Source organism: Zophobas morio, unplaced genomic scaffold, assembly GCF_036711695.1.
Source record: "Zophobas morio isolate AGI-343-1 ecotype UQ-CSIRO unplaced genomic scaffold, CSIRO_AGI_Zmor_V1 ptg000012l, whole genome shotgun sequence".
Taxonomy (NCBI): domain Eukaryota; kingdom Metazoa; phylum Arthropoda; class Insecta; order Coleoptera; family Tenebrionidae; genus Zophobas; species Zophobas morio.
The window spans coordinates 12657172-12671623 of NW_026972117.1; the positions used below are offsets into that span (position 1 = coordinate 12657172).

The 14452-nt window shown below is 34.9% G+C and overlaps 1 long non-coding RNA gene across 1 annotated transcript; it reads right to left on the reverse strand.

The window, feature by feature from the left end:
• Positions 1 to 558: 558 nt before the first annotated feature.
• Positions 559 to 1033, reverse strand: LOC135128470 (uncharacterized). The gene is made up of 2 exons (XR_010280415.1): positions 903 to 1033; positions 559 to 853 (listed from the first exon to the last, which is right to left on the reverse strand). It is a non-coding gene; the product is annotated as an uncharacterized LOC135128470 (long non-coding RNA).
• Positions 1034 to 14452: the final 13419 nt, after the last annotated feature.

Genomic DNA, 14452 nt, shown 5'->3' on the forward strand with positions numbered 1-14452 from the left:
GTTAATGAGGAGCGGTGTGAGCGGTTCGCTTGCTCGAACCGTTCGAGTGCAGCTAGGCTTTTATTAAATTGTCGTTTCTTGATTACATCTCCTCGACTCTTCTGCACATTTACAGTTTATTTTATTAATGCAGCAGCGCGGCAATTTTACCGATTTGCAGCGGTTTAATAGTGTACCTGTTAGCCTCCAACATCCGGTCTAATAATTACAGGAAGAGGAAGCTCCGAAGACGAGCCGCAACTCCTTCGAGACCCACTTCCGGTTGCTCGAGAATGTGTTATGTATGCAAAAGTCGTAGCATTATTGCAAATTTCAGCTGGTTCGAAGGTAAAAGGGCGTAAAAGACGGTGCCCAACCGATAAAACAACTAATAAAAGTTCCGGAAATGAAATCGTAGAAACGGCGAACGGGCCCTTGTTTAACATTTTCCTCAACACTTTGAATATTTCAATTCGGGGCGCTGGATCGTGATTTTTGCCTCAAATACAACAATCTGCATTGTTTGGAACGAACTATGCGCCATAGGACTCTCACGTATTTATTAAGAGTTTTGACACAAAAATTAAAAAAAATTTATATATCACTGTTAATTTTCACAGTACATGAGAACAATACCTTAATTTATATTCCGCACTTGCTTTATTATTTGTCCGAATTTTTTCTCGTCGGTGTATCCGTCGAAATTTTCAACCTCCGAAGACCTCATCATGTCTTCAATAACAAGTAACAGGTGCAATTCTTCTTCGACTTTTTGCAATTGCTCGTCTCTCCATTCCACGAGAGTTCGTTCTAGCGTCTCCGGAGGAAATTGTTGTAACTTGGACATATCGAAGGATTTCGTTTCATATATTTCCTGCAAAAGGCGACTGAAGATTGGTTTAGTCAAAGATGTGGTTGCATACGCTTTTGATTTTCTCTAAGTTATCGGAAAAATCTCCAGCGGAAGAAGAGTCAAAAACACTTGAGTCGGACATTTTAAAATTTTTGTAGAATTACCGGAGAATAAAAGTGACAGTTTTGTGACTTTTGTTAAATAGGAATTTTGACGTTGTGTCGGTTAGTAATCATGGCAACAGAACGAACTCAACACTATTGATCCACAATATGCATACCTTCGATGAGATAGGGAAATTCTTGATATTATTAATTAAATACAAATTAGATTTTCTGGCACAGAAAACAGGAAAAAGAATTCTAAAAAATATATTGAAGGGATCCGCTTGTCGGGCAGGTATCCTGACCACTAGACCACGGAGCCGCTTATCCTTCTCCGCTTACCAACGTGTTATTGTGCCGCCACAATATAGTATCATTACAAAATTTCTCTTGTCTTTAGTAGAAACAGGGGATGTTTAGCACATCTTTAAATTTGTTGTGACTGCGACGATTTTTTTACATTTGGTTACCCCGGGATACGTTCGACGAAATTCATTCTTTGCTTTGTTGAACTCGCCAGACTCAGTTATCTTGTAAATGTCATTCGTAATCCGTCGCACATTATTTTTAGTTACTCCGGAAAACAAGCCATCAATAAAATTGGAAAATTTCGTGTTCATGTCCTCTAGCTTATCGTACATAACATACCGGTGTACAACCGAAATATATTGGTACAACATAAACTTCCGGCTTTTGTTATAATATTAGGAAGAGAGGTTTTTTGGACAATACTAAAGCGATCTAAATATAGACGGTTAAAATGTAAAATATTAAGTGGTGAATCATTTTTATCTGGAAAATTTTGCGCAGCTTTTCTGGCCTCTCGTAGGAAAGAAATAGTGGGCTCTAAGCCAAAGTCACATAAAACGTAATGAACTGTTATAGGATCATTAGCAATGAGTTTAATGTTAGAAGTTCTTGACAATAAAACGGCACTGATATATAAATCAACAGATTTAAATAATTAGCGGAATCTGCAGCAAACTTTTAAACGTGAGGACGTAATGAAGGTATAAATTATGAGAAAAGAGAGAGGTAAGTACGAAAATAAATATAACATCAAATTTTCTAGACATTACGTAAATTAAACTATACTTTGACGTTAAACTAATGCAAGTACAGCAAAAAATATAATTGTAGTAGCTCCATAAAGATAATGAAAGCTGTTTTCCTATCTATCCACAAGTTGATCTTGAATGGTGTAAACGTAAAATTAAACTGCAAATAGGAAAGTCTTAACGTTTCAAATTTAACCTAACCTAACTTTGGGTGCTAAATTAGCACACGTAAATTTTACGTATTTAATTTATAATTTTTAGAGTGCATTAATTTTTTTCTCTAAAATAGGTTACCCAAAATAAAATACTTGTGTCAACTAAAAAAAATATCGTGTTAAATATTTATTATTTATGAGGTTGGAAATAGAAACAGGAGAGCAGAAGCAGATAATTGAAAAGGTGACAAAAGGGCGGAACGTATTTGCAAAATCCATATTTGCTTAAAAATCAATTACAAATTTGATATTAAGTTTTTGGTTATGAAAAGAAAACTACGTTCTCACCCGCTCTATCTCAACTGTGATGATTTTTTAATGGATGGGCGGGGTTATATTTTGCCTTTTTTTTAGTATACGCAATTTGCTTTTGATACAAGAAACTGAAAAGAAGTTTAAAATGGTAAAAGTTTGTAGGGCAATACTGATTTTGCAATTAAGCTCCGCCCTCTGGCTCATGGCAATTAAAAAAATCGTCACAATCGAGATGGGGTGGGTGGGCGGGGCTTATCTTATGACTTTTGTTTCTTTCTTAATATTCATAATCTTCTGTCTACAACAAGAAACTTAAAACATGGTCATAATGGTAAATTTTTGTAGAGAAACATATTAAAAAAAAAGCAAAATATAAACCCCGCCCACCCGCCCTCACCTCAATTCCGATTAATTTTTAATTCCTTGTCAGACCAAAATGGCGGAACGTAATTGCAAAATCCATATTTGCTTAAAAAATTTACCAATTTGATATTAAGTTTTTGGTTGTGGAAAGAAAACTAAGTACAGTAAGGAAAACAGGACAATATGCAAGCCCCGCCCACCCGCCCTATCACAACTGTGATGATTTTTTTATGCATGGGCGGGGCTTATATTTTGCCTTTTTTTTTAGTATTCGCAATTTGATTTTGATACAAGAAACTTAAAACAAGTTTAAAATGGTATAAGTTTGGAGGGGAATACTGATTTTGCAATTAAGCTCCGCCCTCGGGCTCACGGTAATTAAAAAAAATCGTCACAATCGAGATCGGGTGGGTGGGCGGGGCTTATCTTATAACTTCTGTTTCTTTCCTAATATTCATAATCTTCTGTCTACAAAAAGAAACTTAAAACATGGTCATAATGGTAATTTTTTCTAGAGAAACATATTAAAAAAAAGGCAAAATATAAACCCCGCCCACCCGCCCTCATCTCAATTCCGATTAATTTTTAATTCCTTGTCAGACCAAAATGGCGGAACGTAATTGCAAAATCCATATTTGCTTAAAAAAATTACCAATTTGATATTAAGTTTTTGGTTGTGAAAAGAAAACTAAGTACAGTAAGGAAAACAGGACAATATGCAAGCCCCGCCCACCCGCCCTATCGCAACTATGATGATTTTTTATGCTAGGTGGGGTTATATTTTGCCTTTTTTTAGTATACGCAATTTGCTTTTGATACAAGAAACTGAAAACAAGTTTAAAATGGTGAAAGTTTGTAGGGCAATACTGATTTTGCAATTAAGCTCCGCCCTCTGGCTCACGGCAATTAAAAAAAATCGCCACAATCGAGATGGGGTGGGTGGGCGGGGCTTATCTTATGACTTCTGTTTCTTTCTTAATATGCATAATCTTCTGTCGACAACAAGAAACTTAAAACATTGTCATAATGGTAAATTTTTGTAAAGAAACATATTTAAAAAAAAGCCAAAATATAAACCCCGCCCACCCACCCTCTTCTCAATTCCGATTAATTTTTCATTCCTTGTCAGACCAGAGTGGCGGAACGTAATTGCAAAATCCATATTTGCTTAAAATAATTACTAATTTGATATTAAGTTTTTGGTTGTGAAAAGAAAACTACGTACAGTAAGGAAAACAGGGCAATATGCAAGCCCCGCCCACCCGCCCTATCTCAACTGTGATAATTTTTTGATGCATGGGCGGGGTTATAGTTTGCCTTTTTTTTATTTTAGTATACGCAATTTGTTTTTGATACAAGAAACCGAAAACAAGTTTAAAACGGTAAAAGTTTGTAGGGCAATACTGATTTTGCAATTAAGCTCCGCCCTCTGGCTCACGGCAATTAAAAAAATCGTCACAATCGAGGTGGGGTGGGTGGGCGGAGCTTATCTTATAACTTCTGTTTCTTTCTTAATATTCATAATCTTCTGTCTACAACAAAAAACTTAAAACAAGGTTATAATGGTAAATTTTTGTAGAGAAACATATTTTAAAAAAAAGGCAAAATATAAACCCCGCCCACCCGCCCTTATCTCAATTTCGATTAATCTTTCATTCCTTGTCAGACCAGAATGGCGGAACGTAATTGCAAAATCCTTATTTGCTTAAAAAAATTACTAATTTGATAGTTTTAAATTTTTAGTTGTGAAAAGAAAACTATGTACAGTAAGAAAAACAGGACAATATGCAAGCCCCGCCCACCCACTCTATCTCAGCTGTGATAATTTTTTATGCATGGGCGGGGCTTATAGAGGAGAAAGGATCAAAAGACAAAGTAAATAACAAAGAAAGGAAAATATTGTGGAAGATAATAAAAGAAATGGGATGGGAAATTTTGAATGGAAACAAGGAAGGAGATAAGAAGGAGAATGGACGTACGTAGGGGCTAGAGGAGAATCAATTGTAGACTATGGGATTGTCAACCAAGAAGCGTGGGAAGAAATACAGAGTTTCAAAGTGGGTGAAAGGGTAGAATCTATATGCCACTAGAAATAAAAATCTCAGCAGGTTAAAATCAAAAGTATCTTATCTGACAGACGATGTGTGCCTTCGGGGGTTCCTCAAGGATCTATTTTGGGACCATTTCTGTTCTGTTTATTTATCAATGATGTTGGAAAGAATTTTAAATGTAATTACAGTTTATTTGCTGACGACTTGAACATTTTTTTTAATATTAATAGTAACAGTGACTGTGAATTAATGCAAGCAGATCTTAACAGTTTATATCGTTGGTGTGTTGATAATAGCATGAATTCAAACTTGGAAAAATGTTACAGTATATGCTTTACTCGGAAAAAAAATAAATCGATTCCTCGTTACTTAATTAACAATACTGCTTTAAAATCTGTGCCCTGTGTTAAGGATCTCGGTATATTTCTTGATAGTCAGCTGAATTTCTCTTTTCATATTGATCATGTTATGAACAAAGCAAGTAAGGTACTGGGATGCATCAAAAGGTATTCAAGAGACTTCCTTGATTTTACAACTATTGTTCATTTATATAAAACTTTAGTCGTACCCATTATTGACTATGGATGTATAATTTGGGCTCCACATTACAAAACTCACCTGGAGCGTATTGATTCGATATTAAAAAAATTTTTACATTTTGTCAAGTTTAGATTACCTTCAAATATAAATTGCTCTCTAGAGCTTATGCTGTCTTACCTTCATTTGTCTACCTTTTGTACTAGGAAAACTTATTTTAGTATTTGCTTCATTTATAAACTGCTTAATAACCTTATTGATGTGCCTGATCTACTTAACATGATCAAATTTAGAGTGCCCCAACATCTGACTAGGATTAAGGGCCGAATTCTGTAACTTAACCTTTTAATAAGGGATCCGTTTGTTAAAGGCATTAGCGTAAAGCAAATGTGAAAGTGAATCCTTGTGCGTCAGTTCGACTTTATGTAAAGGAACGAAGAGAGACGGAATCTATTGTACATAACCTCAAATTTTCACAATATCGGTCTGGTTGGTGCGACGGGCTGGGGAGATTTTTAAACTTAACTTTTGTTAATTTATGAGGTATGAAATTCTTGTCGTGGTCTTTGTGCCTGACATATAGTAAAAGTATTATTTATTTGATCGTAGGTTGGTTCGTGATGATGGTAACACATTAAAAACTCAAAAAAAATAAACATTTTATGAAATCATGTACATTTTTGGAGATATCAGCACTGGCTCCTTATGTACCAACACACTGGAGTGGCAACTGGTCAGGGGAGTCTGGCCTTTAATGGATTTTTTGGTCTTTTATAAGTAAAGACTCCTCCAAAGGAGTTGTTTTTGCAAAGTTGTTTAGTAGTTACCAGTCTATTTGGAGCATCGTAAAAGTATTTGTATTTCCACCAAATTGGGCTTAATTAACTTTAATATGACAATTTTTAGTGCTTTTTGCTAATATTAACAAATTTAAACCACGAAATTATAAAACTGGACAAAGACATCATTGTTCTGACTCATATATGCCTTTATTGTAATTCCACTAGGATAAATAATCATAGATTTTCCATTTATTCCTTTTTATTTAGAAAAGGTCACTACATAAAACTAATGAAACTGACAGATAATTTGCATAAAGTGACACCTATGACCATACGTTGCATAAGGGAAACTATAAAGGACTTCACCTTTATCCAACGGATCTATAAGGGTCCTTTACGTTTTGGAGAATAGGAATATCTTTATGTAAAGGACAATCCTTTTACCAAAGTGCCTTTATACTTTACAGAATTCGGCCCTTAGTCTCTATTTTATATTGATTTTGCCGTAACTAATTATGTTAAAGCTTCACCTTTACATGAAATTTTGAATGTTTCTAACTTGTATTACAATGAAATTGATTTCTTTTGTTATGCTTCATTTAACTCTTTTAAACATAAATTACGAATTCTTCTTCTTATGTAGGTAATTATAGGTGTGTGTATTTTTTACTCTATGTATCCTCCTTCTTCGTAAATCCATGTACTTAAAGCTATTTTGGCGTTGAAATAAAGTATTATTATTATTATTAAAGGAAAAGAGCAAAAGTACGAAAAACAAGAGAGAAGAAGTGAAAGAAAAGAAATAGAAAAAAGAATATGGAATGAAGAGAGAATTCAAATATACAGAAGTAGACTAGAAAAAAAGAAATTCGATGTAAAAGAAGATATAGAAGCTATGATAGCAGAACTGAACAAGTAAATTGTAGAAGCTACGGAAAAAAGAAAGATATATACATACATAAGAAAGATATATACATATGGCAAGGGAGGAATAATGGATGGAACGGAGAATGTAGTGAGTTGAAGAGAAAAGCAAGGGAAAAATTAAGAAAAAGGAAGAATAACAGGGGAAGGAAAGAAGAGTACTTAAAAGCAAGAGAGAACTATAGGAAAAAACGTGAAGAAAGAAAAAGAGAAAAACGAGAAGAAGAAGAGAAGACAATAAAGTCCTTGAAAACAGAAGAAGAAGTATGGAGATATATAAACAAGGAACGGAGAAGGAAGACTGAAATCATTAGGAAAATCAAAATAGAGAGATACTAAACGAGGATGGAAGAGGACTGGACTGGATGAAAGAAGTACGGAAGATAAGAGAACTAAGGCAAGGTGTGGGCAAGCAGAAAGAATAAAACAATTATTATTATTATATAAAACTCGAATATTTATTTTATTTATTTGTACTGATTTATTTGTATTATGTAGATTAAGTTAATTTGTACCCCTATGCCTTTTCACAATAATTATTATTAACGGACGAAATACATTGTGTCCTGTCTAAGTTTTCGAAACAAGGACTAAAATTTAACCATTTTCTTCTGCTTGTTTAAAATGTATAGCACAATGATGACTAGTTATCTCCTAATAACCGTCGGAACAGCTCTGCCTCGTCGCAAAGGGCTTTCCGTACGTGTGAGGAGAAAGCTTTGCATGCATGAAGTAGATTAAAGAAAGGAAAAACAAGAAAAATCTGTTTCCTTTATAAACACAGTTGACAACTCCAGTATATTGCGTGAGAATCGCAGCTTCTCCCTTACTTTACAGCACCTAAAAATGAGAAATTCTCCTTCCTCTTCCCGCTTTTATGAAAAAGTGGACGTAATAAAAATGGCTGAAGGCGACGTGTAACAAAAACGTCATGGCAAAAATATATTAGAATACGCACTGACTTGTATTAAATAAGGCGGTGCTCTGCTGGATATTCCTCTAGAATTTACGTTGTGTATTATTTAGCTACTTTCCTTTTGTTTATTATTTTTATTACTTTGGAGCGTCCCATTTTTTCCAGCGCCGCGGCGGCGAGAGGTGGGTTGTTCTTAATTAATATGCAGAAACAAAGACGAGATTCTTCCATTTGTGTCGGCAAATGGAAGTGATTTACTCGTTTTGTGTCAACGTGTTCCTTCGAATGGGTTGTCATCAGCAGGATAATAAGAAAATGAGTGGAATCCTTGCATTATTAAAACGGATCAACACCAAGTTAAGCTGGTCTTGTCGGGGCCGGTTAAATTTAGCGCAAAAAAATTAAAACAAGTGGATTTATTGTCGGCACGAAACGGCTAAATAATGTTCCATATTCTGAACAATGCTCTCAGCTGCTCTGAATTAGTAGCAGGCAAATTAGCAACAGCGTGCATTTGTAACTTTGCACTTACATTTTCCTAGTTTGCCGTTTAAAAAACTTTAAAACTGCCAATTTAATTTGAATCTATTACAACTCCGCTCCGACCATTTCCGAGTGTTAAATAACTAGTTAAATGTATTATGTACAGCATGCATTAGTAACATAATATTTCAATACAGAGAGAATTTTAACTCGAAAATATAACGGGCTGAAATCGCTCTGTGTCACGAGGTAACGCTAATAAAATTACAACATACAGCAGCAGAATATCCGTTACATACACTGCTTTTGTCAAAGTTAAATTACTCGACATTGTCGACACAAAAAACTGCGAAATTTATTTTGCGGCTTCGGGAGATAAATCATCCAGGATTTGAGATATTGAATTTCGTCTAACTTGCACTTTTATGTCGGGGAAAAATGGGCAAATGACGACTAAAATACAGTCTTGATGCGATGTCTCAACATAGATTTGATCTTATATTTTATCCAAGATGTCAGCTCGACATCAATCCGCATGTCTAGACAAGACTAGTGAAAAGCGTCTCCGTCAGGATTACCTTGGCGAAATGATTGATTTCTGGGCTTAACTTCGGCTTGATGAAAGCGTGTGCTAATAAAAAAGTGCAATTTTAATTTACGCGCGGAATTTATGGCGCTAATTAATTGCGCAATGCGAGAAAATTCTAAAACTTTTAAGAGTAACAAAACAGATGAGTTTCTCTATTGTAGGATTTTCATAGTGAAATTCACTATTGTGCCCCGTCTTCTCATCCAAACACTCTTTCGTTGCCTAATTAGGTAGTAAAGTAGAGGGTTTGACTAGCAGAATCAAGGTCGAACGTTATAAAATCGTCTGATCTGTTTAAATATTTATAGCAGCTGCAATGATTACGTTTTCTTGCCAAACTTACTCAACTTCGGTTTCTGAACACTAAATGGTAAGTGGAAGCTGCTAACGCCACGACGTCGTTGTCTCATTGGAAAAAATGTTTCGCAAAACTAACCTTGAATTGTTGTTGTTTACAGTGACAACTGGGAATGTTTATACATAATTTACAGATAAATAATGACATGAAGTCTGCACAAGTGCACTTATACAAAGGAATTTTGCTCGGATAATTCAAGCTTTATAAGCACATCAAGCTCAAAGCTTTTCCTTCCATTAAGTTTGTTTAAAAGTTAGTGTAATAATTCCACGGAAATATTTGATGTTTCGAGCGAAATTACTACCATTAAATAAAAGCATGTCGATTTTATACAATACTTCGTTGTATTTGAAAACAATTTCGTATGTTAACGATACCTGCGCCATTTGAGAAAAACAAAGCAAAAAAAGGGGTAACATCTTGGTACTTTGCCGTGTTTTCAACCCTGTCTGATTGTTTTCCCGATTTACTTTCTCTCTTTGCTTATTCCGAAGACGAACAACAAAATATTTTAAATATTAATCCCCGAATTTTTAGATTTATTACGTCCATGTTCGATCTCCACTTCAAATAAAAAATTTAGATAAGCCATTTCTCCTTCCCGATGCGTGTATACAGATCAAATATTTTAAAATTCAAATCGAGCCGGCCTCCGAAGCCTTCCATGCAAATCGAATTTCAGCCACAAAGACCTCACCTTCCATATCTTGGTGCACTTTCGACCCTGTTTCGCTGCAGATGCACTCGGACACGGGTAATTCCCCCAGGCCGGAACATCCGGATGCAAAATTGCGCGCCGAATTCAATATGAGCGAATTTATTTCGTTGCGGGAATATGAAAACTGATTAGAGTTGCCGGAGTTCGGTTAGGATTTGGCGAAATTCGGTTAATTTATTAGGACGTTGCGCTTATTTCGTCCATCTGGAAGCTTAGAGGCCGCCGCTGCATAACCTGAGAAGGGCCCCTATCAAATATTCAGCCCCTAATCCGGCCAAACTCAGCCGTATCCTCTTTAATACTGGCAGCCCCTCGGTCCCATCCTGACGTTCTCCAAGGATACACATTGTCCTCGTGTTTTTGGGATAACTCAACCGATATATTAGAATTATTTAGCGTGTATAATGCGAACCACGTAATTGTCCGAAGGGTCACCGAAGGAGAATTGGAGTCTCATGGCGATTAGGCCCCGGTTCTGGTATTTGTATAGCATGTGGTAATTCATTTGTTGGGGAACGCTTTTTGTTAGAAAGGGTTATTAAATCAGATATGGATACTTGGGCAACGATAAGTTCTTTCGAAGCTCGTGTTTCCTATATGCTTTCTGCTTCTTGGAAAAACTCCATGAACGTACCGTTTTATTATTTGTTTACGGTTTAGACAAAAAAGCAAAACTAATCCCACCCACCTCGGTTTTTTAATTTCATTGGCTTATTTTGTTTATTCTGAGATGAAGATTGAATTTTGTTTTGTCAAATGATCTAATTAATCTACACTTACAAATTTTAAAGTGGCCCCGCCCACCCAACCGGTTTCCTTTCTGATCACTCGTTTTATTGGTAAAGAAGTGTATCCACTATCATCCATCTCCTTTTTGAATTAAAAAAATTCAATTTTAAGTTTTTTATTTTTAATTAGATTTGATCACTTGGCAAAATACAGTTCAATTTTCATTTCACGTAACTAAAAGTAAGCTAATGAAATTTAAAAGCGGAGGTGGACGGGGTTAGTTTTACCTTTTTTGTCTAGATTTCAAAATTTCTGTAAATTAAACGCCCTTTTGTTATTTTCTAATGTTCAAAGTGAATCAGAAGTTTGTAATTTGCTTTTTTTCTGAATATACATAGTATTTTTTAATTTCTTGAAAAGAAATAAGTATTTTGCAGTTAAGCTCCGCCCTCTTGTTCCCGCCGAATAAAAAAATCATCACAATTGAGATGGGCGGGTGGGCGGGCTTACATTTTGTCTTTTTGTTTTAATATATGTAGACTTCTTTTCATAACCGGAAACTTAAAACATGTTTAAAATGGAAAATTTGTATAAAGAAATATCGATTTTGCAATTAGGCTCCACCTCATAGTAGCAAAATCCGTATTTCCTTGCAAAAATGTACCATTTTAATCATGTTCTAAAGAAAAGCAAAAGAGAAGCCCCACCTATCCGTCTCGATCTCAATCCAGCTAATTTTTTCATTCGTTGTCAGAGCGAGGGGCGGAGCGTAATTGCAAAATCGATATTTCCCTATATAAATTTACCATTTTAAGCATGTTTTAAGTTTCTTGTTCTCAAAATATGGCTGTGTACATTAAGAAAAAAAGTAAAATATAAGCCCCACCCACCCGCCCAATCTCAATTCTGATGATTTTTTTATTCGTCGTAAGCCAAGGGGCGGAGCTTAATTGTAAAATCCTTATTTTTTTACGAGAAATTACCATGTGAAATATGTTCTCAAGTAATTGTGTTATACAAAGAAACCTAAGTGAAAAGATGGCAATATTTATTAAGAAAAAAAGGGCAAAATATAAGCCCCGCCCACTCACCCTATCTCGATTCCGATGATTTTTTTATTCCTCGTGAGGCAAGGGCGCGGAACTTAATTGCAAAATCCTTATTTCTCTACGAGAATTAAAAAACACGTCTTTGAGTATCGTGTTGTTTAAAGACTACTATGTATATTAAGAAAAAATTAAAGCTACAAATTTAGCCCTACCCATACCTGACCTGATCTAAAATGTAGTAATGAAGTTGCCAGACCTAGAGGTGGAGCCTAATTGCAAAATCCATATATCTCTAAAAAAATTTACCATTTTGAACGTGTTTTAAAATTTTAGGAATAAAATAAATCATCAGAATTGGGGTGGGGTGGGTGGGGTTTATATTTTGCCTTTTTTTCTTAATATACATAGTATTCTTTGAACAACACGACACTCAAAAACATGTTTTTAATTTATTGTAAAAAAATAAGTATGTTGCAGTTAAGCTTGGTTCACGGCGAATAAAAAAAATCATCACAATTGAGATAGGGCGGGTGGGCGGGCTTACATTTTTCCTTTTTGTTTTAATATATGTAGACTTCTTGTCACAACATGAAACTTAAAACATTTAAAATGGAAAATTTGTATAAGGAAATGTCGATTTTGCAATTAAGCTCCGCCCCATAACTGCAAAATCCATATTTCCTTGCAAAAATGTACCATTTTCACCATGTTTTAAGTTTCTTTGTGTGAAACGATGGATATGTATACTAAGAAAAAAACATGACAAAATATAAGCCCCGCCCACCCGCCCTATCGCAATTCTGATGATTTTTCTATTCGTTATAAGACGAGGGGCGGAGCTTAGTTGCAAAATCGTTATTTTTCTAGGAGAAATTACCACGAGACAAAGAAAACTAAATGGTTTAATTACAAAAGAAAACCAAAAGAGAAGCTCCACCCATCTGTCTCGATCTCAATCGTGATGAATTTTCCATTCGTTGTCAGACCGAAGGGCGGAGCGTAATTGCAAAATCGATATTTCCCTATACAAATTTACCATTTCAAACATGTTTTTAATCCGTTAACAATTTGACAAAAACGTTCTCAAAATTTCGTTATGAAGGTCTTCGAAGCCTTGACAACATTGGAATTACTTATATCGGATAAACACGCGCCTGTTGTTAAAGCTTTAAGTAGCGCAAAATTTCTAATTTTTAGAAAACCCAAATTTCAAGGCTACAAAAATAGTCAAAGTGCGTTTTAAAGTCATTCGTTTCGTGGTAACCTTTGACATTTAGAAAGTTCGCAACGGAAAATTTTTGAAACTAATTTTCTAAACTCACAATTTAAGGCCTTGAAGACTAAGAAAGGGTCGATTTTTGACAACTATTTGGGAGAATTCAAAATGAACGAAACGTTTGGATTTTTTAGAACTACAAATTTAAAGGCTTTGAAAATGCATAAAGGACTTTTGTAACGTCTTCTAGTCCTTGAATCTTTGAAATTTGCGTGAAAAAGAACATTTGGAATTAATTTTGAAGGAGTCGTAGAAATTTTGTCAATACTAGAAATGTCGTGGCTCTGAGAACTAAAAATAATTTACTATTGTTAAAGCCTTGAAGGCTAAGAATGGGTCGATTTTGCACCGCTATTTCGGAGAATAATTCTGAAAATCTTCATGACCTTCGAAATGCTACAACAATTTGTGTGTGTTATTGGCACTTTCACTTTAATTTTTTCCAATCTTTAAACTGAACCAAAAGTTTGGATTTTTCTAGAAATACAAGTTTATATACTTTGAAAATACTCAAAGGGCTTTTGTAACGCTTTCTAGTTGTCGTTACCCTTGAACCTTTGAAATTTTCGAGAGAAGGAACATTTAGAATTGATTTTGAAAAACTGGTAGAAACTTTAACGATACTAGAAATTTCCAAGGCTCTAAGGACTAAAAATAAACCGATATTTGACGAAAACGTCGTCAACATTTCGTTATAAAGGTCTTCGAAGCCTTGACAATACTGGAATTACTTACTTATTTCGGATAAATACCCTTCCGCTGATCTCAAAGCTTTAAGTAGCCTAAAATTTCTAATTTTTAGAAAATCCAAATTTCAAGGCTTCAAAAGTAATCAAAGTGGGTTTTAACGTCATGTGTTTCGTGGTAACATTTGAAAATTTAGTATTGTTGGCCTGGAAGACTAAGAAGTCTTAGAGTTAATTAATTTTAAAAAAATGGCAGAAATTTTGACGATATCAGAAATCTCGTAATGTAGTCAAGGCTCTGAGGACTAAAAAAAGACTTATTTGACCAAACTGTTAACATTTCGTTATGAAGGTCTTCAAAGCCTTGACAACACTGGAATTACTCATTTCGGATAAAAACACTTCTGTTGTTGTTAAAGCTTTAAGTTGCCCAAAATCTCTAATTTTTAGAAAATTGAAATTTCAAGGCTACACAAGTAGTCGAAGTGCATTTTAATGTCATGCGGTTCGTGGTAACTTTTCAAATT